Source organism: Heliangelus exortis, chromosome 19 (genome assembly GCF_036169615.1).
Source record: "Heliangelus exortis chromosome 19, bHelExo1.hap1, whole genome shotgun sequence".
NCBI classification, from domain to species: Eukaryota; Metazoa; Chordata; class Aves; order Apodiformes; family Trochilidae; genus Heliangelus; species Heliangelus exortis.
The window spans coordinates 7,578,417-7,596,184 of NC_092440.1; the positions used below are offsets into that span (position 1 = coordinate 7,578,417).

Below are 17,768 nucleotides of genomic sequence, written 5' to 3' on the forward strand. Positions count from 1 at the left end.
GAAGATGGGTTACATTTACCTTAAACTGTGATATCTTTAGGAATTAGTTACTAGTTAATTAATAATTTATTGGGGGTTAGATAAAAAAATAATCTAAAGCAATTTGCTCATATCAATTTCTGAATCTTCTGATGTCATTCAGGATAGGCTTGTTTTACAGAGGAGAGACTCATCAAATGACTTTCCCAAAGCTTAATTAAAAAAAAAAAAATGGAAAAGAAAAGGCCATGGTAGAGCTGGGAAACTAAACCCAGGAATGTTGACTTTGAACTACACAAAACCAGTTGTGCTACAGTAGCACACTCAGTGCTTCTGCTTGGTTTTCAGCCACAGCTTTAAAGTTTGGCCAACAAAGTTAAGAAGTCAGAAGAGGGGTTATTTTTATTCTTCAGATGAAGAGACTGACAAATCTAAAAGCCTGGTGCTCACAATAACTTATTATTGATCTTTATTTGAGGGGGTGACTCATACACAGCACATAGCTTTGGGAGCAGGTTTTGGGAAAGCTGTAGCTGAAGACACAGCCAGCTGTAAAAAGACAGCCATTTCCTACACAGTATCTACTTCAAAAAGACAAAATAGATGTGTCTCCTTTTCTCTATCCAAAAAGTCACTGTAGAAGCAGCTTTCTTTTGTTATCTTCCTATAAGTGTGTCTCTCTAACAGTGGAATTTACTGCTGGGGGTATCTGTTTCTCACCACTGCTTCCCCTTACAAAGGAGCTTATCTGTCCTCTGCTGGGAGAAGGCAAATGATGTCATGTTTCTTGTTTCTTGTATTTCAGCCTCCTCCCCAGCTGCTGCAGAAAGGCTGTAGGTAAACATTTCCCTCTGCAAGAGCAGAGTGAGAGCTGCCTGGGGTAGCACTGAGTCTGTGATGGGGAGCAGCCTGGCAATGAGAGCATTTCTCTGAGATTCCTTCATGCAAGCCTGGAATTATCCCTCTCAGGCTGCCTGGATTCACTGGCACAGTGAGTAGCCCAGGCACTGGTACTGGGATGAACTGGGCTGGGATGCCCAGCCAGGAGCCAGCATCCTCCTCACCAACGTGGCAAGTCAGGGCACTGCCTTGGCACAGCCCATGTGGAGAGCTTGGGGAGCACTGCCTGAACTGGTTTTACTTCCAGCCAGAGAGTCCTTGACATTCATTAGCCTAAATTCACTCTCACATTTTAATCAATGAAATGGAAAAAACAACAAAACAGGAATGCGTAAGCGAGTCTGACTACTTTATATATATATGTATATATATAAAGAAGTAGAGATATCTCAGCAGCCTAGCAAGCCAAGGAGAAGACCTATAAGACCTGCCTGCATGCTAGATTCACCCAGGCAATTATCATAAAGAGAGATTCAATAGTTATGCCTGCAGAGACCTGTCTGGTACCTGCCACACACAGTGACTCAGTGGCAGTGCAGGTGCCACCAGATGCTGCTCCTGCACGGAAGGGCTGAGGCACTCTCGACCACCCCAGGGGGGAAATTCAGCTGTTTTTACTATGTCTGGCTTCCCCAAAACCAAGGCTGAATTCCCAGAGTTGCAGAGCGTTGTGCTTTTCAGCTTTGAGCCCTGGGATGGGGGATGAGGAGGCTCCTGGGGTACTGGGAGGGCTGCAGACCCCGGCTCTGGCTGCTGCTTTCCCCAGCTCTCCACTGACCAGACTTAAGCAGTTGTGGTCTTTAAAGAAGGGGGATGCAATCTGAAGCCTCAATGCTTTGGGGCAACAGCCCTTCCCCAGGGAATTTGCCCCAGGAGAGCAGCCTGCAGCCCTGGGGCTCTGCTGCCTGAAGCTTTGCTTCTCTGTAATTCTGGCCTGTGCACCAGCAGAATGTGATTTTTCCTTGTATTTTATACCTTGAGAAAATAAAAATGAGTAACAGCTTGTTTCCCTGCTGTGGATGGAGCAAAAATTTTGATGAATGGATGGACTACTTGCACGAAAAAGAGCATGAATGATTTGCAATGAATAATATTAAAGCCTAACCTTTTTTTTTTTTTTCCCCCACTCATAAATTGCTTTCAAACTTTTTTTTCCCCCCTGAGCTGTTAGTCACTAGAGCAAATAGAGAGCAGCTTGTTGGAGCATTTGTTTTCTGTTACTCTGAGCTGTGGCTGGAGGTGCTGGTCACTCTGATTGATGGGGAAACTGGTACCAGCAAGTTTCTTCAGTTGACACCTTGAGGTTCCCAGGGCTTTGCATATATTTCTTTCACAAGCAATGGCAGATGCTGAAAAAGCTGTTTGTTTGCTACTGTTTATAATTCAGAATTTATTGCTTCTACAAGTCTCAACCAACACTGGAGCTTGATAGAGACCTCAGTTAAGAATGAAGTATTTTATGAAAATACATCTAGATTTTTATGCTGATGAAGAGCCACGGTTCACCATTTCCCCCCATTTCTCCAGAGTTTTGCTGTTAAAACATAACATTCCTGTCTATGTGGAAAGGTTTTGTGGAGCTGGATGGTTGAGGAAGGGAGTGATAGGGCTCCAGTGAGGCTGTCCCTCATCTCTGTCACTATTTGTCCTGCTGCCTCTCCTGACATCTGTCTGAGCTGCTCCTGTGGGACAGCTGTGAGGTTGATTTCACCCTTCTGCTCCTCTGCCTTTCATCACCTTTGGTGAGTGACACCCATAATCCACTTGGGTGCATGAATTCAAACCCAGCACTATCCCTCCAGTGTCACCTCTGTCCCCTGCCCAGCACAGCCATGCTCAGGGAGGGGGCAGCAGGGATGGGCTGTGGGAAAGGTGGAAGGAAGGAGAGGAGATTCCCACTCTGTGCTCCCTTCCCTGTGCATCTCTGCTCCTTGCTTTGCACCTGAGCTGCCTCTCATCTTCCATATTTCACCTTGGAATGCTAACAGTCCTGAAGCAAACCTCATCCCAGTGCAACACTGGTGTGTAACCCGTGTCCTGCCTCCCCCCAGCTTCTCTGGGCAAGCTGAGGCCAGGAGAGGGCAAGTGATGTGCCAGTGGTCACTGGGTCATGACTGGGTTGTCTGGTTCCTTGTGCTGGGCACTGCATGGACACCAAGAGATGCTCACTGCAGTCTAAACTATTTTGGGATGTCTCCCCCACCCCCATGGTTTTCTATTCCTTTCCCACTGACCTTTTTATCATCAGCTGAGGTATTTTCCCTTTTTCATCTTTTGCTTGAACTCAAAGCACTCTGAAGGACTGACCTCACTTTCATGTACATGATTGCATTTTAAACTTTAATAGCTTCCATACCATTGCTGAGGAGGAGCTGAAGGTCTGGACATTGCACTCAGGTTTAGGGAGCAGCCAGAAGCTGATGGAAAAATACAATCTCTGCATCAGGTCTCCTTCTGCACTACAGGCACTTCAAATTTGAGCTTCACATCATTCTACACTGAATATATGTGAAACTCCTAGAGGTTCATCCCATGGAGAACTTACTAACTTTATGCAACTGTACAGAAATCTGTTTTGCTGAGGAAAAAATGGAGTATAATGTACCTAATGCTAATGAAGAGAAATCTTAATAAAGTGCAGTGATTTCTTAATAGATGCCAGCAAATAGGCTTAAGGGAAAGTAGTGAAACACACCCACAAACCCCACTTTTGCTCTGTCACAATTCTTCCTCTGAAGTGCAGAGGAATATTTGATTTCTGGGTGTGTGTGTCTGCAGGGCTGGCAAGGGAAATCAAAGCCAGTGAGATTACACCAGTTCTGACTGTCCTAAATTGAATATGGTTTTTGGTGTTTTGAGCTTAATGACTCATTTCCCCTCAGTGCCTCTAACTAACCCTGGTCTTTTTTTTTGCAGTAAAGGACAACAGCTTGGGAAAGCAAGGAATAATCCAGGAAGAGTGGTCTGTGAACACAGCTCCCAGAGTTGAGAGGTTAAAGCCCAAATGACTTCCTGGTTGTGAGCTTTGTGAATTATTAGCTCCTGGGTGGATAGCTCTGTTATGAACTTTGATGTTATGAACTTTGATGTGACAGTAACTGTTCAAAGGAGTGAAAAAGGATGTGTGAGAAGTCTGTAAAAATCAGAATCAGGGCTTTTAGCTTGTAGACTCTTTACCTCTCTTGCTGGAGTTGTCTCTTCTCAGAGGTAATTAACTACATCTAGGACAAGGGGGAGCTGAGGTTTCTCCTTTACTTCTTTTGCTGGAATAGCATTGAATCAGAGAATACCAGTCTGGAAGGGGTCTCAAGGGTCATCTGGTCCAATCTTTTTTGGACAAATTACCAGCTTTAGCAAGAGAATTGAAGCCCAAAGCGTGAGGGAGATATTGGGTCAGATGTTTGGTCCATTCCTAACATCACAGGGAAAGCAAGTGAACACCCCATTGAAAAAATATCTGCTTGTTGCCTGAAGCAATTGCCATGTTCTTAAATTGCCTTTATTGATACCAATAATGCTCTGGTGCAAACTCACCCATCATTGAAAAACTCCTTGCCAGGCAGTCCTTCTGGTACCAACCCTGGGTTTTCTAGACCTTGCTGTTTCCCATCACCCTGGGGATAAACCATGGTGCTCTCAGTGAGGTGGAGACAACACCCCATTGCTGCTTTGTGGATGAGGGTGCAGGAGGAGGGGGCACAGCTGCATTTCCAAGCTCCTCACCACCCCTTGGCAGCTCCCCATTTGCTGACCATCCCTAGGAAGGGTACAAAGCAGTTCATGCTTGGCTATGAAGATGAAAGCTGAGGCTGGAATCTAACTTGTGGTGGATAAAATGCTGGAGAGGTGAGCTGGTCCCCACAAAACCCCCCAGGCTACCTCTGAGCAGCAGCTGCCTTTGCTTACCTCCCCAGACAAGATGAGGAGCATTTCAGCACTGGGGCTCCTCCTCTTACAGCTGTTGCCTGATTACACCCAGTGCTTCAGCCTCTTGCATTTGATATAAATCCAGTGTTGGGATGCAAAGCTTGAGCCTCACCTTCCAGTGTGAAAGCATAAACTGAACAAACTGAACAAATGCTGTCTCCAGGACCTCTGCTTCCTCTGCCATGAGAGTTTGCATTGTGGAGCAATGAATCCAGAATTCAGTCCCACCCATCAGGGAAAATGCCCTGGTAGCACAGCCCAGACCTCTGCAGCTCTGTATTGCAGGAACAGGAAGAAAGGAGGTGGTTATACAAGATTTAAAGATACGCTGGGCAGTCCTATGAGAGAGATGGGAGAGCTGGATTTGGAGTGGGAACTGAGCAATCTGCCTGTTGGACTGGATTCTTTGCAACTTTTTTTTTTTTTTTTTTTAAACCACAAGCATTCAATACCATTGATGGTTTTGCATAATTTCAAGACACCTTTATCCTGGCTGCAAAAAATCCACTGGGGCTGCAGGGCACAGAAGCTCTCTCTCCTTGGGATTAATCTCAGGGATGATCCATTCAGTGATCCTACACTGGGGCAGTCACTGTCAGCCTTGCAGATGGGATGAGACAGTATTTGGAAAAGTGCAAATCCTCACCTTTGGGATGCTTACATTTGGGCCAGCTCAGATTTTTTCCTTCTATTTTTAAATAAGAACAGACTTTAAGAAGAAAGCATCCATCCCATAGGAACCCTCAGCAGGGCTTGTACCCAGATCCCCAGGACAGTCTCGCTGTCTTTTTTCAGCACGGCTGTGATGGGCTTGTTCTCACAGCTTTGTGTTAAGGTCCCTTTGATGAACAGGGAGGTTGGAAGATGCCTGGGGGGGTCCTTTAGCCTGTTCCACTCTTTTGACACAGGAGTAATTTTATACCCAGACCTTTTCTGCTGGCCATTTGTCCAACCCACACTAAAGGGCACCCAGAGAAGAGCATTCCCCTCAACCTGCCCAGGAGAAGCACATGGTAGGAAGTATTCCTTGGTATACCATACCATACCATACCATACCATACCATACCATACCATAGAAGGTCTAATCTAAAGTATTCTCCTTTTCCCTCTGCAGACTGGGAAGCAGAAGACCTCAGTCAGCCCCTGAGGAGACATTTCCCACAGCAGATGCTGTGCCATGGGATCCTCCTATCTCTTGCAGACATTGCTGGAGGAGCTGCTCTGTCACCCCAAGGCCTGAGCAAAGATAAGAGGGTCCCATCCTTCCAGTTGCATCACTGCAGCAGAGATAAACTCAGTGTTTGCTGCAGAACAGCTATCAGGAAACTCCCTCTATTTGGAAGCATCCCTGCCTGTGCTGAGACCTTACCTTGGAAAGGTGATAATGTGAAAAACACCCTGCTACATTTTGCAGCTCTATTTTACACACCTTATCTGGGCAAAAGCCTGTTTTTTTTAGCACTCTGGCTTCTGGGTGATGTCCCTGGGCTTTTCTCTGGCACTTAGTGCCAGCTTTATGCCAATAATCTTGGATGAGAACTTATGAGGTCTGAATTCAGCTCTCCTCTCTGCTATATATTTATATATATATCCTGTGATTTAAAGGAAGTCACTTAATTGTCCTGTTCCTCATCTGTAACACAAAACTGCATTTTTCATCCCTGTTTTCTGCTTGCTCCTGGTGGTCTGGGAAGGGTTTTCCTGGGAGCAGGTGTCTCAGCAGACTACTATGAACCAACAAAGTACTTTTGGTGGTTAACTTTTGGATGTGAACTAAAGAGATTCCAGTTTCCCTCTCTTTGTTGCTATCCAGACTGTGAGCTTTGTAAGATTTTCTGCAATATTTGAATCCCAACTTCTTGACTTACCTGATTATGTGAGACTCATGGCTCCTGGGGTGTTTTTTTGTTGTTTTTTTATATGTTTTTGTCTTGTCTTTTGAAGGTACATCACTAGTACCAGTCCAAAAAAAAAACAAAAACCCAAAACACAAAGAAACCAAACAAAACAGAGATGGTCGTCCCCAGATGCTGGAATCTGTTATTTCTTCAGATATGAAGAAGTTTGGGCTCAACTCATGAGTCTTGTGCATGTGGCTGGATCAGCACAGAACCAGTGCTGGGAGTCAGGGGAGAAACAACTTTTCCTGCTTGCTGACCAGCTGAAACTTTATGTATCCATTCAACACAGTGGAGGCAAAAAAAGTCATCAATGGACCAACCAACGAAAGCAAAGTCCTTCCAAAAGCTCCAAATGCCACCAGGCTGGGAGGAAGCACTGAGAGATCCACAGGACAGAGGGGAAGGTGTCAGAGCTGAGGGACTCAGAGCTCAGGAGCTCTTGGAGCTGACACCATCAGCAGAAACACTGAGTCCCAGAAGTTTCCTCTGCACTGTGGAGGAGCATGAATATTAATAAAGATTTCTCTGTTGTTACCTGATCTGTTTACCTGCTGGCACAACACATATATTGGGGATTAGAAGCAACATCTGGGAAAGGTAATCTATACATATTTAACAGAAGCATTTGAGAGCCCAGAAAAGTTAAACCTTTCCTTTCAGGTTTTCCTCTGGGCACTCCAAAACAGCCACAAGAGTTAAAATTATGTATATGTGCTGTCCTATATTAAAGGAGCAACATTCATATCTTTCATCCTCAGCCTCCACCTTCTCCTATTCAATTTACTGTCTAGACTGTTTAAAAATATCTTGTTACTGCTTTTTTTTTTTTTTTTTTCTTCGTTTTACTATGGGGAAAGGGCACTTGTGAGACAATGCACACCACTGGAGATTGCACAGATTTGGTGCATGTTGGTGCATGATAACAGGAGAGGATCCAGCAAGCTCCAATATATAATAAACTGTGAAGGCATAAATTGCATGTGATTAAACCTCTGATGGTGGGCTGGTAGGAATTCCCAGTACACCGTGCCACACCATCTTTTACTGCAGCCCTAACAATGCCACTGCCAGACTCGTTGGCTCCAAGGGGTTAATTATACATTATGGATGAAAACAAGGCCAGGATGCTTGTTAATACTCAAATCATGGCATGGTAACCCTGGGTGACTCCCTTACTGATGCTGCCAATTTGCAACACTCACCTGGGGCAAGATAGGAAAAGGCTTGTTTGTCATTCCTCACCCTTTCCACTCTCTTCCCCTCCTCCTCCTTGCTGTTTTTTTTTTTTTTTTTTTTTTTTCCCCTATTTGCAACATCAATTTGCTTGTCAAGGCAGCTGACAGGTGAAAAGCCTACCTGATTATTGAAATTGTAAGGTCAAAAGAAACTGAATCCATCTGCCAGGGCTGGCAATATGCAGGCTGGGCAGATCCAGATGAGGGGCAGGTGAGGCAGGAAGAGAACTGCTTAGGGGAAGAATAAAGCAGGAGGTGATAAAGTTGGTCAGGGATGAGGTCCTGGTGCTAGTGAGGAGCCTGGAGCCTTGGTTCTGAGCCAAAGAACTGGTTAGGAAAGCTGGGTGATGTCCTCCCCTGCCCTGGGAAGGGGCTGGCTGTTGTCCCACTCCTTTTGCTGCTCTTACTCCTGGAGCCTGAGTGCCTTTTATCTGCCAGAAACCTTCTATCAGAGGTGAGCTAAGGTGTCTGAAACTAACAGGAGATGTCCTGCCATGAGGAAGATCTGTAGAGCTTCTGAGCTCTCTATTTTATTTTTTTTCTAGGTTGTCATGAACTAAACTGACTTTTGTGAACCTGCAGGTATTGTAGCTTTGTTCTAAAAAAAAAAAATAGCTGCCATGAAATAAAACTCTAAAAGCTTTGCCCCCATCTTCTTTCCTGCTCTGCGTGAAACCTGTCCCACTGTGTAATCCTAAAATTGAAGTGGTTGCCCCTGTTTATGCTGATAAATTTTCCTCCCTATATATGTCTCCCTGAATATAAAGTGATGATCAAAGTTAGCAAAGGTCTCTGATCACTGACACCAGCAAACTCAGTGCTGTGTAGAGCTGGATGAAGCTGGAGTTGAGCCTTGTGTATAGAAAACCTTGGTAACAAATGTTGTTTCCAAAGCTTTTCTTCTTGTTTCCCTTATATTAGCAGGAGATTTGCCTGGAAATCTTGCATTCTGGTCCTGGAGAGCCCCTCTGCTGTCACTGTGCAGGGAGGCTGCTGCTTAGGCTGATGGATGTGATCTCTGAATGTGATTGATTTTGGCTTTTGTAGTTTGCAAAATGGCACGAAATACCAGTTTGTACTGGTATGGGTCTGTACTGTTGTCTGTGGGGTTGCAGGAAGAATGAATCGAACTCCAGGGTGTGAAGCCCCAGCTGCTAATTGCAGAGCAAGTATTAATCTGCTGTGTCCATGTCCCCACACAGCAGCTAAACCCTGCCAAAATCCTGGCAAATCCTGTCTTAGTCTCTTTCCAGATTGAAGGAATGTTTGAAAGCTTAAAGAAAGAAAAAAAAAAAAAAAAATGAAGAGTGGGGCTGGAAGCTTAGAGTAAATAAGACTGTGACCTTACCTGAAGTATTCCTGTGCATTGAATCTAGCCAAGGACTCTTGAATAAAACAAACCTGAAGTTTCTAGGCCAAGTAGGTTTTGAGATATGGCTCTACGATAAATTGTTAGAGGAATATTTCAAAGGCTGAATTGCACCTCGTTTTTCAAAGTCCCATATCTCACAAACACCTTGTCTGATCTGCCACAAATTTTGTCAATAAATTATCCCCTGGCTACTGATTGCATAGGCGAAGTCTTGAGCAAAGAAAGCCCCACAAATCTCAGCTCTTATCTTAAACACCTCCCACCCCAAGACACATCCCCTCCTCCCCTAGCAATTGGCAGGACACTGGGGAAGGCCTACTTTAAAAAAAAAAAAAAAAAAAAAAAATCAAAAAAGCCTTGCTGTCTTTGGGGCTGCCTGGGTGTCTCCCATCACTCCTGGCTTTCCTTTCCCAAACGTTAAAATTTTAGAGGTTTGTACCACCCATGTCAGACCAGGGAAGGAAGAGAAGGAAGTGATGTAATTTTTGGTGCCTGCTGTTTTCCAGTGCTTTATTGTAGGTGACTTGGATAAAATAGGGAGAAACAAAGTATTTGTAGGCTCTTTAATACTGTGGCTGAACTCCAGGTGAAAGCAGAGGAAAGGGAAAAACAATGGGTCTGAGGCAGGAGCAACAGATAAGGGCAGGACAGCAACTGAGCAGGGAATCAATACTGCTTAGTGTCATCCTCTCTAATTTCTATTCAAAATAATTAATCTCAAGGCATTATGGCTCTCTGGGAAATGCATTCTTAGAAAGGCTTGATAAATCTGTGCTTTTATTTCACAGACATGGATAAGCAGTTTTTTTGTTCCCTTCCATTTGTACAGTTCCAAAGACAAGTCTCTCAGAGTATCTGGGTTATTAGCTGAGCTGGCAGCACCATCCACCAACAATGGGACAATGACCCTGTCCAAGGAACTTGTTCTGTGACATTATAAAGATTCAAATAAAATAATCATTGAATAAAAGATGAAAGAAATTTTGCATGTCTGTGTTTATGATAATTTCTTTTTGCATGGATCTCTTCTAGTCTTCCTGTGGCTCCTAAGGAAATATGGTAATTGTAGTTTATTTTCTCCCATAGTTAGATCTTGCCTGAAGCCCCTCAGATTTTCAGTGGTAAAAATTTCAATTAAGGTTCATAAAATTAACAGGATCTCAGATATAGATGTATGACCCATAATCTTATGTGGGAGAAACTCATAATAAAATTACCAAGAAATTGAGGAAATATTTGCTACACTGAAACACAAATGAGGAATTTGGGGTGGTCTTTGAAGCACTTGAACAGATTACCAAAATCTTAAAGTCACTGTTTCTAAAGACCCAAAAGGTAACTGACTTGGGGAAGTGTTTTCATCTCCAATCAATTATTTCACCAATTTTGTTAACTCTGGAAATCCTATCCATCCTCGTTACCCAGAGATAATCAATATCAGTAATTTAGCAGCTGAGGAATATCTTCATTAATATCCCCTGCTAAGTGTGGTTTAAAAGTCACTGCATTATTAGCAATGACAGCTATTATTTTGTAACAGTGTGAGACTCAAAAGCCATTTTTCAGAGCACTGATACTCCTTGCTAACCCTTGCCAGGCTGATAATCACCTAAGAAGTCAGAGAATAAACAAGCACCACTTAAAATGCTTTTTTTTTTTTCACCAGACACTGTTTTTCTTCAAGCTGCTGCCAAACAGCAGCACTTCTGAGCAGAAACATTGCTGTGCATTTATTTCAAATACTCTTTGGGATTTTTTTAAGGTGCATTTCCTCAGCTACCAGCTGAAGGTGCTGGGATGCAGGCAGCAGTAGGAGGGGGATGCTGTGGTCCATGTTGGTGAGCAGTGTCCATGGGGACAGCCTGGGCTGGACCAAAGGGGTGGGAGCTCAGAAAATGGGGAGATTGTCTGTGGATGTACAAGCGTTGTGGGACTTGAAGTGGGAATCACAGGGTGAGTGTGAGTCAAAAAGGTTGATCATCCATGAGGACTTTGACCAGCAGCCTGAGGTAAGTGTTTTCCACCTGGTGGGCCCCCTCTGGCTGCACTTTGGCTATCACAGTGACAGAATGACTATGAAGGGGGGCTTATAGGGTGGCAGAGGAGACCACATTGTTGGCAGGGTGTATCTGGAAGCTTATGTGGGAAACTGTCCTGTGCAATTTCAGAGATCCAAGACAATGCTCTGATGGACTGTGTGTGGTTTCCTGGGAAAGCTCTGCCTGAGTGGGACTCTGGTGATGGCTCCATCCATCACAAGTCATGGCTCTTATCTCTGCAATGTGTGGAAGATGTGGCTACTTGAACAGGCTTTAGGTGAGTTTCTTGTCTCCTCTACATGTGTCAGGAACTGCTTGAAGCAAGCTTTGTGTTTGTTGGTGGCATATGAAACTGTATCTTCCAGGAAACACCAGAAATATTTTATGAAGTGTAGTAATAAAAACATCCATGTGGTGCAGCCCATGCAAAATAACACTTTTGGCTGGGAGCAGTATGTACACTTTCTGTAGTGCACAGTTCTTCCATGAGAAACACTTGCAGATGGATTTCATCTCCCTGGAATTTGAATATCCATTACACAACCCCAAAAAGCTTTTCTAGGGCAGTTGTAGAAGCTGTTAGCTGTGACAGAGCTTTCCAGCTTGGATCAGGGGTTGGGATGTGCTCAGGCTGGCCCTGCCAGGTTGGATCCAGCCCAGTGTTTCTGGCTTTGATCCTGGAGGGACCCCAGCAGTGATGCTCAACCAGTTAAGTGGGGGCTGTGGGCCCCATCTAGGGGCTGGAGCTCTGTGGGTGGTGATGGTCCTGATGGGACCTACAGGGCCAAAGACCACTTGAGAAGCAGTGGGATAGTCCTGCAAGAGAGGTTTGGCCTCCTGGAAGGACTCTAACAGAGGGGTGATTTGGACCTCCTTTGAAGAGAAAAGAAAGCTCAGAATGTACCTGTGATATATTGGGTAATTAATAGAGCTCAGATATGGGGTTTGCTTTGTAGCTTCTGCCACCGTGATCTCAGGAGGCTGCTACATGCCTGATGAGAATCCTCCTGTGGCAGCAGGTACCTTCCCTGTCTGCTGGTGTTTTGGGGTCTTTGGGTATAAGGTTTGACAGGGTATGAGCTGGTATGACAGAGGACAAACTGGGCAGTTCTTCAGGGCTGGCATTTCTAGAGCTGATGAGTGATCACATGCAAATTACCCCTAACTAATGTTAATTACTGGAAGAGTTCCATATATTGCTTGATTCCTTTTTGGCAGCTTGTGCAACTGTGTTTTTACATACTTGGTACATTTGATTTAAAAAATAATGATTCTCTGTAATTACCATTGCTTTATTAAAGGTTATATGATTTCTGTAAGAAAACCTTATGAATTCTTCTATCTAGATAGTGATCTCCTGGCTCTTTCTCCAAAAGAGCAGTGCAGGGTTTGCTAACCACTCATGAGTTGACTTGCCAGCCTTTCCCAGCTTGTATCTGAAGATTTCTAGAATATATGGAGATCATGAGGACTGAATATTTTGCTGAGGTTGTCTGTGGGTGGGAGCCCAGCTATCAGCTTGACTTAGTCCTGATGCTTGGCATGGATGTTGGAGGTGTCTTCCGTCTGTACAGCTCATCTGTCCATTATTTAGCTGATGAGCAGCTTGGACATCAGCTGAGGGCTGAGGAAAACTCCAGCAGAGATTTCATGGAGTGCCCCCAGGATGTGGAAGTAGTGAGGACCTCCTGCACTTGGTCATATGGGGAGCACGAGGAGGACTGGAGGAGGCTCTGGGTTTGATCTGCTCTGGGTTTGATCTGCTCTGGGTACCCTGAGCTCCAGTGGATGCTCCTAATGCTGGTTTGGTGAGTTTTGTGGCAGTCACAACCCAGGGATTTGCTGGAAGAGAGCTGGGATAACTCAGCTGTCAGCTGGTCAGGTAAGATGTCCTGCAGGTAGAGTCCTTTTGTGTCCAGACAGGCCTGGATGGCTCAGAGTACTCTTTGCCTTCTATCTGGGGACAATTGCTTTCTCTAATTTCCTTTGCCTTGTGGGTGGGCAGGAGGAGAGCATCATCTGAGACAGGAACAAGTCATTGCCCAGTCTTTCAGTGCAGCTCCATCTGAAAAGCTCTGCCCCAAACTCTTGCTGGTTTTCTGTTTAGCTCAGTGACCCGCAAGAGCCACAGCTGTGCTGGCTTAACCTACCTTAATTTTTTGTGGTCTGTTTGAGCAGTTCTCTTTCTTTTTCATAGCTCATCTGGAGGAACAATTGACTTCCTCAAGCTTTTCATGGTGTGCTTGTCCTCCCAGGTCACACATCGGGGTTGGCAGCTTTAGTGGTGATGAACACCCCAGTGATGGCTGTTGGGAGCCCTCATGCCCATTTCCACTGGAGCTACAATCACTGGCTCCATGACAAGTTTCCTGCCCTGACTCATAGATGCTGAGTCATTTTTTAATTTTATCTCTCTTTGAAAGGAAATGGTGTTTGGTTTCAGATTTCTCTTGTTATTATTTTAAATGTATTGCAAGGTTTAGTAAGTTTTGGTTCACACTTGATTTTTGCTATTAACACTCTCCTAGTTTCAGGCTGGTTGCTGCACCAGCATAATTGTGTGTCAGGCTCTGAGCTGGAGCAACTGTTGTTGAAATGGTTGGTGTAACCATTAAAGTGATTTGCTCTAGCAATTCCTGCCTGTCTTTCCTCATCTCTGGCCAGTGATACATGATCTGGGGTATAAAACCACACAATGGCTGTGTCAAAAAAGTGCACTTGAAGGACGTTTTTTCCCCCAAAGTAGGAGGTTCTGTATCCCTTTCTGCTTGTTAATCACATTGCTGCTTTTTGCATTTTAACACTCCAGACTTAGACAGATTTGGCCTTTAATGAATTATCCAGCTCACATGTGAGATCTTCTGTGTGTTTTGATTTACAACAATACTAATGGTGAATGGGCCTCTCTGCTGGCACCTGGGTGGGAGAAGACAGCAAAAACCTGTTCAGATGAGCTTTGCCTGGTGCTTTGGGGCTCTGAATTTCCATGACCCCTGTGTTAGTGCCAAAGGATACAGTGCCTGAGCGTGGTGAGTGAGTGGGAACATTTTCTTGGTTCAGCAAACCTGTTCCTGACATGTAAAGCTAAGTCACTTCAGGAAGACACTGTAGAATGTACCTCCAATTCAGCACATGGTTGTTTTGGTTTTTTTTGGAATTTCCCTTCTTTTTGTTAGCATTCAAAGCATAAGGCACTGGATTCTAACTCCCTTTGGGCTTGTAGCTGAGATAAGGTGGGTAGGTTTTACTGGGGCTCTCAGACAGCAGCTAAATTGCTCGCGATGTTTAAATTGGGAATACACTAAACATTCCGGAGTGAAGAGCTCTGAGCTCAAGGGAAGGCGTTTGGGAAGAGGAATAAATTCATCGAGAGGCAAACCCCGGGGGCTGAGCTGTGCCCCGGCTCCGAGGCAGGGGAATAAACCCGCGGTACAGGCAGCGGGGGCAGGGATGGGGGACGGCGGGGAGGCAAGGGGGGGGAATCAGGGATGAAAAGCGAGTCCGGCTGGAGCCCTGGGGACTTGAGCGCCTCCCGGGTCAAATCAAGCGGCCAGCACCCCGCTGCCAGCTCCCCTCCTCTGAGCCCCCGCTGCGGAGCTGCTGCGGGACCCGGTGCCCCCCAGCCCGCACCTTCCCGGGTTTGCGGGAGCCGGTTCGGCGCGGTGCCGGGGAGAGCGCTGCGGCGGTGGTGGCACCGCTCCTGCAGAGCCTGGCTACCTGCCAAGAGCAGCAGCAGCAGCTTTTCTTTCCTGGCTAATCGCTGATAAAACAGGAAGACCTTGATCATCCCTTTTGACATGAATAACGATGTTATCTCCTGTGATGTATGACCCAGAGCCAGATAATGTCCTCTGGCAGGCCTTTTTTCTCATGAGATGTAAAATACAATGATTATGTTACAAGGGGGAGATAAAGTGGCACAATCTTCACTAGTTCAAATAACTAATTGAAGCAGGAACTAGTGAAAATGGCTCCCTTTGTTCCCCAGCCATTGTTGGTACAGCAGTGCTTATAATGAAAGCCAAAACTGTTGCCCTCTTTCTTTTTTTTTTCCTTTTCTATTTTTTTTTTCCCTTTTAAACTCGAATGCCTTTGCTTCTGATTCCCCCTCCCTGCTTCCCTGGGGGAGTTGAGGACAGCAGTGATTTCTAGCACCGGGTCCTTTTTTTTCCAGCAAGTCTTCTGTGTGAGCATCAGGAGGATGAAATCAATAAGCAGCTCTCATTCTTTGTTTCCCCAGAGGACTTTTGAGAACAGGAAAATTGAGACCAGTGCTCTCCAAACCATAATTACGCTTTTTAAATTTTATTTGCTTTCATTTTTGTGAAAGCAACAAACCTAATTACCTGGCAGGGATGGTCACCGGGGGTATATTGATATTTCAGTGAGTGTACAGTACTTACCACAATAGAGTTCAAATATTAAAAAAGGCACCCCATCCCCCTAGCCTTCAAGCACATTGGTGTAAAAAGCAGGAGGGGTAAGAGCAGAGCTTTACATGAGGAGTGATGCTGCACAGTTGTGGCACATCATTAGTAAAGGTGTGGGAGGCTGGGTTCCCTGTAGCCTGGTCTGATCACTAGAAAAGGTTTGATGACACAGTGTCTTTCCTCCCATGTGGGGCAAATAAGCCTCTTTTTGGAGCGAAATTGGCTTCAAATATATGAAATGAGGATTCCTTGATTAAAAAAAAAAATCAAAACCAAATAAACAAAACCAAAACCAACCAAAAAAACCACAAAAACCCAAAACGTATTTCTTAAGATTTAGTAATATCCATGTTACAAAAGGGCCAGCACTGAGTATGGGATGGTTGGCATAGGTTTTGTGGCTGGTGTTTCACTGGTGAGGAACAGACTGTGCTTTGATAACTTGATAACCTGGGCAGATGAAGTCTATATAGAGTCACATTCCATCGCGTGCCAGAGAGACCAGGAGAGTTTAAGAGATTTGCTCATATTCCTAGATGACTACAGAAATCTCACTGAGATTAGACTTCAGCTTTTATGATCCCTGACTTTTGCTGCTGTAGTAGATGATGCTTCTCAGAATCACTGAACTTAAATCTCATCAGGATTCATTTTATGGCATGTTTAGGAAAGCATCTGATTTGTGTGATGCAGCCTCATTCCAGCTCTGCTTTGTCCTTGGATTGTAGCCTGTGTGAAGCCAGAGGATTTGCAGCTGGTGCTTTCTTCTTCCTTGGGGTCCAGTCCTGGCAAAGCTCAACTCCTACAGCTGCAGAGTCCAGAAATCTTGACTTGACCCTAAACAGATGAGGAAAAACTGACCACTAGATGAAAATCCTTGAGTGCTTGGGCTTTGCAAGACATTTTAATGGCCCACCCTTGTACTGATGGATGATACAGATGTTAAAGGCTTGTCGATTACCAAAATACTACGGAGATTTTGCCTCCAGGTGGCATGGCACAGTGGAGTCTTTCATCTGACGATTTGTGTTGCCTCTGGCAGTTTATTAGAGCTGCAAAAGGATGCTTAGACTTGCAGGTACCTCCTCAACTTGTTTGCTTCCTGCTGCATTTTTTTTTGGACCCATGTCTGAGGACTGTGACAGTTTCTTCTCAGAAAGCAACAGCCACCCATGAGTGTGGGTTGCTTTGGTGTCTGTCAGTCTCAGTGCTGCAGAGTGTCTGTTATTTGCTATGCATTGCCATGTTTTTATTGCTATTCTCCTTGTTGAAGCATGTCTGGTGCCTCTAACTGTGTTTCATCCCAGTGCCAGCAAGGAGATGGCTGTGCCTGGCTGGGCCAGCTGAGGACCAAAAGGTGGCAGGAGGGTGATGAACCCTGGGGCACTACAGTTCACAGCAGGCTGGGTGAAGATGATGCAGGCCAGGCCAGAATCATCTGAGTGGGTTCAAAACCTCTTTGAAGCTGAAGCCAAAGTCCTGAAGCAGTGGGAGAAAGCCCAGAGTTGGGCAAGAGCAGGACACCTGGGTGCTATTTATGGCTGAGCTACTGTGTGACCTTGAGCAGCTCCCTGCACCTCTGAGTCACAGCTCTGCTTCCCCAGCTGCAAAATGAGCAGTGCAGTAACACCTACTGCATTCACAAGGGGGTCATCTGGTGCAAGCTTGTAATTAATTGAGTGTAGGAAAACAAATTTTTCTCTGGTATAAGGGCTGCAACGCAATGGGCTCATCCTCCCACTGCTTGCTTGCAGGCTGCGGGAGTGGCTGAACTGCTTCCAGAGGGTGCTTTGTTCCCCACAAGTGCAGGAGGAAATATTTGCAGATTTGCAAAGTTTTATGAGTTGCCACATGGCCACCATGCACATCAATTACTGTAGTAGGTCTGTAACGAGACTAACTTAGAAAACAGTCACTGATTCTACAGCAACTTGAGCAGATGCCAAAAAATGTGACCAATAATTAGTGACAGCCAGATAGGTCCA

At 45.1% G+C, this 17,768-nt stretch overlaps 1 long non-coding RNA gene across 4 annotated transcripts in view; it reads left to right on the plus strand.

Annotated features, from left to right (window-relative positions):
* LOC139805166 (uncharacterized) overlaps positions 1 to 16,614 on the plus strand; it is a 53,958-nt gene extending 37,344 nt beyond the window's left edge. For 2 of the 4 annotated variants that reach the window (XR_011729714.1, XR_011729716.1), the window contains exons 2-5: positions 785 to 970; positions 3,796 to 3,871; positions 5,921 to 6,184; positions 6,751 to 7,200. This is a non-coding gene — a long non-coding RNA (uncharacterized lncRNA). Of the gene's footprint in view, positions 1 to 784; positions 971 to 3,795; positions 3,872 to 5,920; positions 6,445 to 6,750; positions 7,201 to 16,511 lie in introns of those variants that run through there. The other 2 variants (XR_011729717.1, XR_011729715.1) reach the window with 2 other exon arrangements.
* Positions 16,615 to 17,768: the final 1,154 nt, after the last annotated feature.